This window comes from Caretta caretta, chromosome 4, assembly GCF_965140235.1.
Source record: "Caretta caretta isolate rCarCar2 chromosome 4, rCarCar1.hap1, whole genome shotgun sequence".
Lineage (NCBI taxonomy): Eukaryota > Metazoa > Chordata > Testudines > Cheloniidae > Caretta > Caretta caretta.
In genome coordinates this window covers 10,747,183-10,762,037 of record NC_134209.1, presented here as the reverse complement: position 1 = coordinate 10,762,037, position 14,855 = coordinate 10,747,183, and the positions used below count along the sequence as shown (strand labels likewise).

General features: G+C 48.2%; 1 long non-coding RNA gene across 1 annotated transcript; it reads left to right on the top strand.

Annotated features, from left to right (window-relative positions):
- The first annotated feature begins 10,490 nt into the window (after nt 1–10,490).
- Nucleotides 10,491–13,133, top strand: LOC142071729 (uncharacterized). Its single transcript, XR_012667917.1, has 5 exons — nt 10,491–10,572; nt 10,670–10,702; nt 11,499–11,519; nt 11,624–11,650; nt 13,064–13,133. It is a non-coding gene; the product is annotated as an uncharacterized LOC142071729 (long non-coding RNA).
- Nucleotides 13,134–14,855: the final 1,722 nt, after the last annotated feature.

Here is a 14,855-nt window from a genome sequence, read left to right as displayed (position 1 = left end):
TGGACTAATTCAGTCTGTCTCCCTCCCCTTTTCACCCTTTCCCCTCCAGATTCATTGTTATAGCTTATTGTGACATTTTGTGAGCTTTCACTCCTGTCTCACAGTTGAGCTCATAATTAGGGTAAATTTGCAGGACCAATTACTATAACAACACCCAAAAACAGAGAGACACAAAGCTGGCTCAGGGTCTAACTGATCACCATATTTGGGTTGAGGAAGGACTTTTCCCCTTGGTCAGATTGGCAGAGACCCAAGGATTTTTTTGTTTTTTGGTGTTTTTTTTCCCTTTCTTCTGCAGCATGGGGCATGGGTCACTTGCAGGTTTAAACTAGTGTAAATGGCAGAGTCTTTGTGACCTGAACTCTTTAAAATCATGATCTGAGGACTTCAGTGACTCAGCCAGAGGTTCTGGGTCTGTTACAGGAGTGGGTGGGCGAGGTTCTGTGGCCTGCGATGTGCAGGAGGTCAGACTAGATGATCATGATGGTCCCTTCTGGCCATAAAGTCTGTGAGTTTAAGGCAGAACAGCACAACTCTTCCCCTCCTTGTCTAGGCTGGCTCTTTGCACACTGGCTGCTGGAGATGTAAACAGTGAAGGGACAAAATTTTCAGATGTTACAAAATTACTCAAGACAGTTAAGTCCAAAGCTCCCTGCAAAGAATTACAAAGAGCTCTCACAAATGACTGGGCAACAAAATGTCAGATGAAATTCAGTGTTGATAAATGCAAAGTAATGCACATTGGAAAGCATAATCCTAACTACACATACAAAATGATGGAGTTTGTATTCACGGTTACACCTCAGGAAAGAGATCGTGGAGTCACTGTGGATAGTTCTCTGAAAACATCCACTCAATGTGCAGCGGCAGCCAAAGAAGAGAACAGAATCATTGGGAAAGGGATCGGTAATAAGACAGAAAATATTATACTGCCACTATATAAATCTGGTATGCCCGCACGTTGAATACTGTGTGCAGATCTGGTCACCCCATCTCAAAAAATATATTAGACTGGGAAAAGGACAACAAAAAATGACTAGGGATGCGGCACAGCTTTCCTAGGAGGAGAGATGAATGAGGCTGGGATTGTTCAGTTTAGAGAAGAGATGAGGACGCAGGGAGGGGATAGAATTCTATAAAATCATCAGTGGTTTAGAGACAGCGATTAAGGAAAGGTTATTTACCCTTTCACACACCACAAGAACCAGGGGTTACTGGGTAAAATTATTAGGCAGCAGGTTTAACCCAAACAAAAGGAAGCACTTCTTTGAACAATACAGAGTCAACCTGTGGAACTTGTTGCCAGGGGATGTTGTGAAGGCCAAAAATAGACCTGGGTTCAAAAAAGAACTAGATAAGTTCCTGGAGGACAGGTCCATCAATGGCCAGGATGGTCAGGGATTCAACCCCATGCTCTGGGTGTCCCTAAACCTCTGACTGCCAGAAGCTGGGACTTGACAGGGGATGGATCACTTGACAATTGGCCTGTTCTGTTCATTCCCTCTAAAGCCTCTGGCACTGACCACTGTTGGAAGACAGGACAATGGACTAGCTGGACCATTCCTGTTCTCAGGCCTCAGATCACACACTGACACTTCCCTACAGGGTCCCCTAGCCTTCAAGCAGGACCAGGAGCCCCCTCACACTTAAGACAATAGCTTGTCATCTGAACACAGTCTCCGGCACCCCACAGTCAGCACTGTGTGACATGAGCCTCTGCGTGACAACAACGGGTTCCAACTGGCTCAGGCCAGATCCTCTGAAAGGTGCAGTTCACCGCTGCTAGGGGCTGTAACATCTTGTATTCTCTGTGGATGGACTCACAGGGGGACTTTTAACTCACCCCGCCAGTGGGTTACACATCTAGTTGCAAAGAATCAAATCTAGTTCAACATGTTCTTGACTCTGGTTCACTGTCAGCAGGAAGGAAGGTCTCTGCACCGCTCCGTATTTTCTAATCTCTGCGGTTTGCCCTTTCGTGAGTTGAGCAGAGTTACATTATTATGAGTGATGTTACAAGAGAACTGGAGGCCCCGTTGTGCTGGACCATGCAGAGACACATGGCAGAAGGCCTGAAGGGCTAAATAGATAAGACAAAGGGTGGGAGGAAGGAAGTATCATTCTTCTTCGAGTAGTGTCCTGTGGGTACTTCACTGAACGTGTATTTGTGCCCCCTATGCCTCAGATCGGAGATTTTAGGTAGCAGCGTCTATTCAGCCCCCACAGATGCTGTCCCTGTCTCGGGCCCTGTATTAGGGCTATAGAGCGTTGCACGGGCAAACTGCCCTCAGCTCCTTCTCAACCACCTTGACCTGAGACAGGGCCTCAGCAGCCTCCGAGTTGAGAATACCTCATCTATATTTTACTTTCTGTTTTGAGTGATTAGTGTTCGTTCATTGCATTTCAGTCAGTTAGTGTTCATACTCCCCTTCTGTTTCCTTTTTTCAAAAAAAAAAAAAAAAGGAACAATAAACTAATCCCCCCTCTTTATTTTGTTATAAGACTAGCGAACTCCCTGTCCTTAGTTCTTTCTTGCCTCCTCCCTCTGGGGAAGTGAAACCTGGACAGGGTATGCCTGGCTCTTCCAGGTTTAAGTGTTGTTTCTCCTCCCAAGAACCAATTCCAGTCAGTGATGTACATTCCCACTGCATTTGCTGTCTTGGAGAGTCACACGTGCCTTAAGAGTGTACTTTCTGCCTGAAATTAAAAGCTAGGAATAACCTTTAACTAAAACTATGACTACTAATGATGGAAAGTTCACTCGGATCAGCCTCTGACCCTGGCCCTGGGACACACACCCCCGTACAAGAGTCCCCAAAGTGGCCGATTCCATCTACTTCCTTGGCTCAACACACTATGGCAGCTTGGAAGAGGAAATTTTTGGATTCCTCTCAAAAAGCCACAAAAAATCAGACTACAAGTCATTGGGTAGAGAATCTACCACAAAGAAATGATCCCTAACAAGATCACCACCCTGGTACTGACTGATCTACAACGGGGTACCCACGAGACGACTGGCTCCTCAGCTACTGGTACCACCAGTAAGCCTAAAAACCCAAGGGGCACAGGCTATGGGAGTTTGGTACCATTGGGGGGAAAGGGGTGGTAGAGAGAGAACCAGCTCCTCTAGCTCATCTCCGATAGAGCGCTCTAGGGCCTCGATACCAAGTGCTTTGGCTCTTCAGAAGACCAGAACAACACTACCGGCCATTTATCAGAGTGCAAAAGACTCCCACTCCTGTCAGCTCCTTCTACATGAGCCACGTCTGCTCAGCTTCCCTCAACGGCGCCACCTGCTATTCTGGTATCACAGGAATTTCATTTGCCTAAAGACTTGCTGGTTTCAGAGATGCCTGAGTGGCCCCGGTTCAGCACCGACACATTCTTGGTACTGACCACATCTCAGTGCCCAGACACACATGCAGCACCAATGGAGTCTCCCACAGCATCCATGACAGCTCCACCTCTTCCAAGTGACGAGGAGGAGGAGGAGGATGACAGATTCTCCTCAGTCTCCTTGGAAGGCTCTCTGTCCCACTACCAGGGAGCGAATCACCCAGAAACCTCTGCAGAACCAGCTTATCACCATGAGAGACATGACCCACACAGTTGGTATGGACACGCTTGGGTGCACCCATCAATGCCCTTTGCACCACCCCAGTGGCCATACTGGCCTATAGACCCCAATTCTTGAGGGCCCCTAGTGTTGCTCATCAGGATAGGAGAAGGCAATCTCCTACTGCTTCTCTGTCTAGGTCTCCTGATCCACAGGAGGAGAACAGGCAGTGAGATGAGACAAAGCGATTACTCCAGTGACGAATATCTCTTCATCCTCTCCTGATGAAGCTGTTATGCCTCCCCCACCAACTCTGGCAAATGACTTCAAACCATTTCAAGACTTCATCAAAAGAGAAGTGGATTCTCTACAAATTCCACTGGAAGAAGTCAAGGTTTTGCAACACAAGCTGTTCGACATCCTACACCCTTCATCATCAGCCTGTATTGCACTCACTATTAACGAGGTATCGCTGGACCCAGCAAAGACTATGTGGCACAGTACATCCCACATGCAAGAGAGCGGATAAAGATATTATGTTCCCTCTAAAGACTCGGACTTTTTATTTTCGCACCCATTCCCAAAATCCCTTGTAATCGATGCTGTAAATGAACGTGGCAGACAGCACCATGCTAAATCAACACCCGATGACAGAACTTAAAACAACTTGAAAATCATATTCTTAGGTGACCCTGCAATTTAAGATTGCTAATTACCAAGCTCTTATGGCAAAATACAACCATATCAATTATTCTACATTAAACACCTTCATTGACCATCTCCAATTAGTTTCAGGTGATCACTACTGAGGGTCAGCTTCTTGCAAGGACATTGTTGCAGGCACCTCTCTAAACACCTCTGACACAGCTGCTCGCTTCATCTCAACAGCAGTGGGCATGCGGAGCTTCCTGGCTTCACCTTTCTGGCTTTCCAAGGAAAGTCCAGTCTACTGTGAAGGACCTTCCATTTGAAAGATCCAAATTATTTGAAGAGAAAATGGATGAATTCCTCCACATACTAAAAGACTCTAGAGCCACTTTGCATTCACTGAGAATTTATGCACCTGCACAAAAAAGAAGATATAATAAATCACAGATGACACAGAGATCCCAGCCTGATCAATTTTCTCCTCCCCAAAGGCATTATGAACCCCAACAGAAAACACAATGAATACAAAAGCGAAGATCAACTCCCCCACAGTCATCAACATCACAGTCATCTACATCTATGCACAATTTTTGATGTGTTGTTTGAGGACCCAAGTTACCACCCCCATTTTAATTTGCTGCAAAAACACAAACATCACCACTACTTTGGCAACTGCCTTACTCTTTTTCATCAAAACTGGGACCAAGTGGGTTTTGGAGATCATCTCCACAGGATATTCGATCCATTTTACCTCCCTCACTCCTGCCTACCGCTCCCCCCCAACCCTCCTCAGGAACCCTTCTCATGAGCAGCTTTTACATCAGGAAACAAGTTATCTTCTGAACTAGGTGCTGTAGAACCAGTTCCTACTCAACACAGCGGGAAGGGCTTCAACTCCAAGTAGTTCCAGATACTGAAAAAGAATGGTGATTGGAGACACATTCTGGATCTACGATCACTCAACAGATTTGTAAAGATGCAACGCTTCAAGAAGGTGACTTTGGCAGCAATAATCCCATCTCTGGACCATGGGGACTGGTTCTCGACCCTTGACCTACAAGATGCTTACTTCCATATCGCGATCCACAGAAGGTTTCTAGTATTCACTCTGGGACAAGACCACTTTCGTTGTCTGCACCCAGAGTGTTCTCAAAGGCCCTTTCTATGGTTGTGGTGCTCCTTCGCAAACAAAGAGTGATAATATCCCTGTATCTGGACGATTGCCTGCTCAAGGCATGCTCCTTTGATGATGCTTTGACGCCCCCACAAAAGACTATGGACCTATTCCTCCAACTGGCTCTAAAAGTAGACATCCAAAAGACCATATTAACTCCGGTATAACATCTGGAATTCATAGGGGCCTACCTAGATGGAGCAGAGGCCAAAGCCTTCCTTCCCTCATGCAGGTTCAACAGCTGAGACAACTTAATCTCAACAGGACAGGCCAACCCTCAAACCTTGGTCAGAAATAGTCTTCAACTACCGGGACACATGGTGGCAGGCACCTTTGTAATAAATCACGTGAGACTCCACATGTACGGGCTTCAGTGGTGGTTCAGCACATACCAAGCACACACAGTATAAACAAACTTCTATTGATGCCCGCAACAGTCAAAAACTCCCTCAACTGGTGGAAAGACCCTCACAGTGTCTACTCAGGAGTTCCCTTCACTCAACCACCCCCAGCGTTAATAATAACAACAGATGCATACCTACTGGGATGGGGAGCCCTCCTGGACACCAACATTAGTCAAGGCAAATGGTTCCCCTTCGAATCCACATTGCATATCTACTTACTGGAACTCAGAGCAGTCAGGGAAGCTTGTTCACATTTCCTCCTACTGACCGGGGGAAGCATATAAAGATTATGATAGAGAACACTGCATGTATGTTTTACATAAATCACTAGGGAAGAGCAAGCTCACCTTCCCTTTGTACCAAGGCAGTGAAACTCTGGAACTGGTGCATTCACCACCCCATAGAACGGCTTCCGTATGAGGAGAGAGTAATCAGGCTGGGACTTTGCAGCTTGGAAAAGAGGTGACTAAGGAGGGATATGATAGAGGTCTTTGGGGCACCTGCCATTGGCCACTGTTGGAGGACAGGATACTGGGCTTGATGGACCTTTGGTCTGACCCAGTCTGGCCATTCTTATGTTCTTATTTGTGGCAAGGTTTACTCATGCCCTGAGACATCATCTTGTTGTCGTCTTACGATGGAAGGCGGTGATGGCAGCGAGATGCACTTCCAGGGAGCGTAGCGATAACCCTGACATTTTCAGTTCTAGGATGCAATCTACCACAAGTGGTAGTGGAGAGGATATAGGGGTAACATGTTTCCAGTCACATCAGAGCTGGAATCTCTTCCACTATTGAGTAGACATGGTCTTTACATACTCAGAGCAGGTCATTTCTAAGAGTTGGAAGCATTGAGTTGGAGAACCTGTCGATTGGGGTGATGGACCTTGCCAGTATCCTGAGAGGGGAGACGAGGAACAGGCTGGTGAGTGATTGGCATGCAAATCGCCAGTTGAGTACGGCATGGGAATCACGGTTGTCATGGCCACAAGGGGTCTGTAAGTGTAACCCTGGCCCTTTCTTTTCTTTCCTCAAGCAAGACCTTTGACATTAGAGAAATTGGAGGAAAGGCATAGAGGAGACCTGTGTTCCAATGTAGGAGAAAGGCATCTCCGAGAGAGTGATGACCCAGGACAGCTCCAGAGCAGAACGGGGAGCACTTCTTGTTTCTGGCTGTGGGGAATAAGTCTATCTTAAGTCTATCTCACCCTCCACCCCCCCCCCCCACGTAAAGAGTTGTCACTTTGGATGGGCTAGCACCAGTAGGAGAGTGAATTTGTGTGGGGGGGTGGAGGGTGAGAAAACCTGGATTTGTGCTGGAAATGGCCCACCTGTTGATCACTTTAGATAAGCTATTACCAGCAGGACAGTGGGGTGGGAGGAGGTATTGTTTCATATTCTCTGTGTGTATATAAAGTCTGCTGCAGTTTCCACGGTATACATCTGATGAAGTGAGCTGTAGCTCACGAAAGCTCATGATCAAATAAATTGGTTAGTCTCTAAGGTGCCACAAGTACTCCTTTTCTTATTTCTCCTTTGTGATCCTGGGAAAAGTTCCTGCTGAGAGTGTCCGCAGGAGTGTTCTGTGTGCCCAAGAGGTGAGCTGCTGAGATGTTGGTGTGAACATAAGAGCATAAGAACAGCCATACTGGGTCAGACCAAAGGTCCATCTAGCCAGTATCCTGCCTTCCAACAGTGGCCAATGGCAGGTGCCCCAAAGGGAATGAACAGACAGGTTATCCTCAAGTGATCCATGCCCTGTCACCCAATCCCAGCTTCTGGCAAACAGAGGCTAGGGACACCATTCCTGCCCATCCTGGCAAAAAGCTATTGATGGACCTAGCCACCATGAATCTATCTAGCTTCCTTTTGAACCCCGTTATAGTCTTGGCCTTCACAACACCCTCTGGAAAGGAGTGCCAGAGGTTGACAGTGCGTTGCATGAAAAAATACTTTCTTGTGTTTGTTTTAAACCCACTACTTATTAATTTCATTTGGTGGCCCCTTGTTCTTGTATTATGAGAAGGAGTAAATAACACTTCCTTATTTACTTTCTCTATACCACTCGTGATTTCATAGCCCTCTATCATATCCCCCCTTAGTTGCCTCTTTTCCAAGCTGAAAAGTCCCAGTCTTATTAATCTCTCTTCATACGGAAGCCATTCTATACCCCTAATCATTTTTGTTGCCCTTTTCTGAACCTTTTCCAATTCCAATGTATCTTTTTTGAGGTGGGGCAACCACATCTACACACAGTATTCAAGATGTGGACGTACCATGGATTTATATAGAGGCGATATGATATTTTCTGTCATATTATTGATCCCGTTCTTGATGATTCCCAACATTCTATTTGCTTCTGTGACGACCGCTGCACATTGAGTGCATGTTTTCAGAGAACGCTCCACAATGACTCCAAGATCTCTTTCTTGAGTGGCAACAGCTAATTTAGACCCCATCATTGTACTTGTATAGTTAGGATTATGTTTTCCAATGTGCATTACTTTTCATTTATCAACATTAAATTTAATCTGCTATTTTGTTGCCCAGTCACCCAGTTTTGTGAGATCCTTTTGTAGCTCTTTGCAGTCTTCACAATCAGATGTTCTACACTGTCATGAGACCTCAACCACGCCCTTCGGTTTCTTACAAGACTTCCCTTCGAACCCATGGCCTCCTGCTCTCTTCTACACCTTTCTATGAAAACTACAATCCGAGTGGCCATATGTCTGCACGGAGAGTGGGAGAGATAGGGGCTCTATTGGTATACCCCCTGTTTACAATTGTTTTTGAAGATAAGGTTACATTATGACTGTACCCCACATTCCTAGTGAAAATAACTTCACACTTCCACATAAACCGGTTTATCCATCTCCCCACTTTTTTTCCAAAACCACACCAGGATAAAAGGGAGGTGACACTACACACTCTCAATGTCGGGAGAGTCCTTTTATTTGGTGAGGATTAAGCCCTTCAGGAAATCTCGCAGACTACTTCTCTCCATTGCAGACAGATCTAAGGGAGCCTCAATCGCTAAACAAAGACTCTCGAGATGGATATCAGACTGCATTACCCCTTGCTATCACACTTATGGCATTCCACCTTCCTGTACGGTTCAAACTCACCCCAGGAGATCTCTCTCCACTTGCACAGCCTTACTCAGGAATGTTCCGATCACAGACATGTGCAGAGCAGAAACGTGGACATCTGCTCACACATTTGCTGAACATCGTGCAGTCACCCACATCTCAGCAGAGGCCCCGTAGAAGTGTGTGAGGGGCCCACAGGCACCTGAACTGTGGCTGCACCCCACATGCCATGCCCCGCCTGAGGCCCCGCCCCTTTCTCCCTGTGCTCACGCCACCCATTGCCCCCAAGGCCCTGACCTCACACTACCTCTTCTCCCCAAGCCCCTGACCTTGCACCAACCCTTCCCCCAAAACCCCAGAATCACTCCCTCTTCCCCCCAAGACCCCGCCTGCTGCTCACTCCTCTCCCCACCATCACTTGCCTTTACAGCTGGCAAAAAGTGGGGGGAGGGCCTGGCCCCTTGATCCCCCCAGTTCCGGCACCCCTGCATCCTCTGCTATATTTTATTCCAGTGTCTGATGCTCAGGACTAGACTCGACTCTGAAACCCCACCCCTCCGTCACGGGTACGACTGCCGAGTCGCCGAGACAGCCACAGAGACACCGCTGCAAGAAGGAGAAAGGGTCCCTCACCTGGTGCCGTACCTGTCGCTCTCTGAGATGTGTCCCTGTGGGTGCTCCACTATTTGCCCTCCTTCCCCCCTGCTCTGGAGCTCTGACCTATGAGCTCTGTGGTGGAGAAGGAACTGGGGGCAGTTTGTCTGCACAGCGCTACATTGACCTAATGCGGAGCAGGAGATGGGGAGAGCGGATGTGTGGGCCGAACAGAAACGGCTACCTAAAATCTCCGATGTGAGGCGCCGGGCTGTGAATACACAGAGCATGGAGTAACACACAACTCGAAGAACTGCAGTTACCGCACAAGGCGAGGAACCCTTTCTTATCCCGCTTTACACTCAGGAAACTGAGGCCCAGAGAGCTCAGGGCCGCAGTTCAGCTAGATACAAGCTTAACTTTATGTGTGTGAATAATCACGTTATTATAAGTCAGTCTCTCGCTGTCAGGCATTTTGTCCAGCCCTCAAATAATTTTTGTGGCTCTTTTCTGCATCTTTTCCAGTTTTTCAACGTCTTTTTCCAAATCAGGTCAGCCAGTTATTCCGACAGCCCCACGGCCAGCTGCACTGACTGCCAGCCACTGCTGGAGTGGCCCAGGGCAGCTGGCCCCGGGGACCACCTGACCAGCAGCCGGTGGGGCTGGCCCCAGAGAGCGCCTGAGCAGTGGTCCCTCGGGCGGCTGAAGCAGCTGCTGCTCAGTGGCCCCTGGCAGCTGGTGCCACTGGCCCTGCTCCCCCTCCAGCAGCAGCCCCGCTGAGATTTACTTAGGGGGCTTATGGTATAAATCATGAACTGGTCACAGGTGGGGAATTTTTTTGTTTATTGCCCATGACCTGTCCACAACTTTCTCTAAAAATACCCGTGACTAAAGTGTAACCTTAGGCCTGGTACACCGGTGACTGAGTGAGGGTCTAAGGTCTGTGATGTACAGGAGGTCAGACTACAATCCTTCTGGCCCTGAACTCTGTGAATCTATGATGGCAGTTCTTTGCTAGTATGAGAGGGGACCATTGCCCCCCAGAATCTCACCTCTTTGACTCTTCTTTCTTTAGAAAACCTGCGATCTGAACTGGAGAAAGAGAGAGGTAAGTTCCTGGGACAAGTTCCCTGAAATAACAGTAGGAATAACCCAGCTAATGCAACAAGATGAAACCTCGCCTCTTTCTTCCTTTTCTCTTCCAGAGATTCTGCGCGCTGAGCTGGAGAACGAGAGAGGTAAATGTCTGGGCTCTCCGGAGGCTTGAACAAGTTTCTCTCACTGTACATAGTCAGACAGACTTTGGCTTTTGTCTCTGCACTATCTGTTAGGAGAGGCTCTGGGAATCAAACGGACGGGGAGCTCTGACTAATCATCGAGTGGGGTAACTGCTCCATAGATAAGGTTGCTGCTCAGTTTCCATCATAAGCCTGATTTCAGCCCCTTCCTTTAAAATCTGCACACAGGGGAATGTCCATATCCAAAACTGGTGGGTCTGCCTGGGCCCACGTACCTTTTTGCTACTGAATTTAAAGGAATGGAGGGGTGGGGGGGATTCTGATGCCCTGGAAACAGGGGCTCAGCGCAGTCCCAAAGTCTCCTAGCACTCTCTGACACTTTGAGGCACAAGCTCAGTGAGAAGGAGCCAGCTCATGTTGCTGGGCCCATGAGCTGAGATCCAGTGTCCAGGGCCAAGGGTTAGCTCATTAAACCCTCACTGCCATGTTATCAGGGCCTAGCCCCTCACCAAGCTGCCTGGCACAAGGGGAGTGTGAACACTACACCACAGGTGAGCCCAGCTAGGGCAGGGCCATAGGAGCCCAGCGAGGGTCAGATGCCAAGAAGGGGGGTGTAATCGACAGAGCCCAAAGCCACTAAGAGCTCTATGAGGATGGAGCTCAGGCCAGGAGACCTGGGCGGGAAGAGCGCAGCGGAGAGCACAGTGGAAAGGGCAAAGTGGTCCTTTAAAGGCAGATTCCCTAACCCAGGAGCTGTTGTAGAACTGACTGCATACCTATGTCTCTCTGTTTGCAGAGAAATCCCTGGCCGAACTTGGTAAGTGCCATGTGTCCCCTTTCCCCCACCCCAGATGACATTGTGTCCTTTGCCGGCAGTCCGTGCTCCGGGGAGTGCTCACCTCTTGGTGTGTTTGATTTCAGGCTGGAGTAAAGTCAGCAAAAATGCAGGTAAGTGAAGCTGGTATTTTAATGTCAGACCCCCTGCACCACTCTGCTGCCCAGCAAACGCGCACATGCCAGAAATCACAGGGAAAGAGCAGTATGGTCAATGAAAATGCCAGATTCGTCCCCAGTTTACTTGCATAAAACAAATGCTCACACTTAAGGGTGGAGTCCCGAGCTCTCCAGTGTAACTGCAATAAGTCAGAGTGCTCCTAAGGCCGGGAACTTACCTGCTGTCAATTCAGGGGGGTAGGTGCTTGCAGCCGTTGGTAATTATGGTTCAGAGTTGAGGTTTTACTGGACACATATGGTGAATTCTCATGTGTTGTGTTGTTATTAATTAACTTCATGAACTAGAAGGGTTCTAGGAAACTGTGTAAATTACCTTAACTGGCTGCGGGTAATTGTCTTAATGCTTTTTGGACTGGTGAAATCTCTGTTTTTATGGAGTTGTCAGTCAGTAGCCCTTTGGCTAATTCAGTTCAAATATGGTAGAAAAATTCTACCTCAGACCTGGACCAAATCTACCAAATTTGAGTCTGATAGGACTTTGTGGGTATTAGAATAGAGGGCTCCCAACTCGGGTGTAGATTGGAAACTCAGGTGCTGTCTTAGCTGTGGAGACGTGGTAGCAGCCCCAGAGCACAGATTTTGTGGTGGGTGACTACTGAGTTCTTTTAATGGTTGAAATGATCTCCGTGTGTGTAACACCTGAGCTCGTTCCTTACTGGGGCCTCTGTAGAGGTTACAGACAGGCCCAATGGGAGCTAGAGGCATCCCCAGCTCTTCCAGGGGAACTATTTGCCCCTATTGCCTGGGAGGAGAGCTGCAGTGAAATGCAGAGAAGCAGATCCCTGGGAGTTAGAGGCGGGAAATCAGAGAGTGTCCTAGCCAAGACAGAGCTGGCGGGAGGATGGGAAACAGCCTCGATGGGCATAGGCACCAACTTCTGCTGGTGCCAGTGGGTGCTCGACCCCTCCTCTACCCCCAGCCCTGCCCTGACTCCACCCCTGCCCCGCCCCATTCCAACCCCTTCCCCAAAGTCCCCGCCTCAACTCTGCCCCCTCCCTGCCCCTATTGGACTCCTTCCCCAAATCCCCTCCCCGGCTTCGCCTCCTCCCCTGAGTGCGCCACGTTCCCGCTCCTCCCCCGTCCCTCCCAGAGCTTGTTATGCCGCAAAACAGCTGTTTTGTGGCTGCAAGCACTGGGACTTAGGGGAAGCAGGGACACAGCATGCTCAGGGGAGGAGGCAGAGGTTAGGTGAAGTGAGGTGAGGTGGGGGGGGAGCTTGGCTGCCAGTGGGTGCAGAGCACCCACTAATTTTTCCCCGTGCGTGCTCCAGCCCTGTAGCACCCACGGAGTCAGCACCTATGCAGTTGGGCTGCGCTCTGCCCCTGATGCTCTGCCCCATCTCTGCAGCGATGGTGAGTCTGGATCCGGACACGGCTCATCCCAGCCTCAAGGTCTCTGAGAATCGGCGATCTGTGAAATGGAGGGGCCTGAGCAGGACGTGCCTGACAACCCTGAGAGATTTGACAGTGAAACCTGCGTGCTGGGCTCGGAAGGGTTTGCCTCGGGGAAACCTGGTGGTAGGACCTGGGCTGTGGGGGTGGCCAAAGAATCCGTCAGGAGGAAGGGCTGGATCTGCTTTTCTCCTGAGGAGAGGATCTGGGCCGTGGATCAGTGTGGGAGCCATTACCGGGCTCGCACCTCCCCAGAGACCCTCCTGCCCCTGACTGGGATCCCTGGGAAGATCGGAGTGTATCTGGACTATGAGCGGGGCCTGGTGTCATTTTATCATCCTGGTATGGAGGCCCCAATCTACACTTTCACCAGCTCTTTCACTGGGCAGCTCCACCCTTTCTTCTGGGTCTACTCCCCAATCACACTGTGTCCCTGAGATATGGCATTGTGGGGATAGCACCTCTCACTGGTCAAAGACGTTTTTTGTTCTGTTGTTTTCCGAAATGGACTAATTTTTCATTTTTAAATATTTTCCATTATTTTTTTATTCTTCTCAAAACTTGGAATTTTCCAGAATGAATATTTTCAGTTTTGAAAATCCTACCATTTGACTAAGATGAGGGCTCAAAATTGGTAAAGCAGAAGAAATCCTGATATTACGTTGATGAGTGTGGTGTAAGAAGCTACATAGAATAGAACAGAACCCAATAAACAATACATAATAGGACCCCTCCGCCCAAATAAAAGGTTTAAGTTGAAAATTTTGTAATAATGCAAAAAAAAAAAAAAAAAACTCTCAAGAAAATCCAAATGTTTTCACAAAAAAATCTCTTTTTGTAAACCGGCCAAATTTCCTCAAGATATTTTTTGAATGAAAACTTTTGTTCAGCTCTAATTAACACCTGTAATTGCACATAATCAATGAATGCTTCCTGATTCTTAGTACTGTAATTTATCAACTGATCATCATTGATAAGTGGAAGGGGTAAGAACATGTGTCAAACCCTGTCCCAAAACATCACATTGTCCAAACTGGATAAAAGGCTCCAAGAAAGCAGATTCCTAACCAGTAACTATGTTCTGTGACATTATTGGTGAAAGAAATGGAGTCAGAGGAATGGAGGGAGCTCCGGTTCTCTGGATGAGTGTTGATCATGGGGTTCACAGCATCCAGGAAGGCTTAACCTAAACCCAAAATGACAGGTATGTCCTACACCAGCTACATGTAGAGTTTTAGGCCAGAAGGGACCATGAGATCAACCAGTCAGACCTCCTCTATATCACAGGCCACCAACACACCCAGCACGCTCACATCAAGCCCAACATTGAAGATTAAACCAAACTATTGCAGCCCACAGGAGGCTAGACTTTTACATGCCAAAGCCATGGAGCCCCCACCCAGCCTGAGCAGAACAAATCATGGGGGCAAAAACTAGATCAGTCTCATAATACTTCCCCAGCCTCATAATACTGCCCTTGAGGGGGCGCTAGCCTTCTCCACCCCCACCCACCTCGGTTCCAGTGTCTCTGGGGTCTCAACAGGATTTCCTTAAATCAAAACAGCTGCCTTCTCCCATCTCCTGCTGCAGGATGAAAGGAAAGCAGTGCTTTCTTATGTTAGCTGCAGGATCTGATCATCTCCTCTATTAATTGGATGATTTAAGGAGCTGATGACCCAAACCAACATTATTGTTAACCCACCGACTTATGGAGTCAGTCTCAGTTGTGCCCTAGATTTGATCATTGT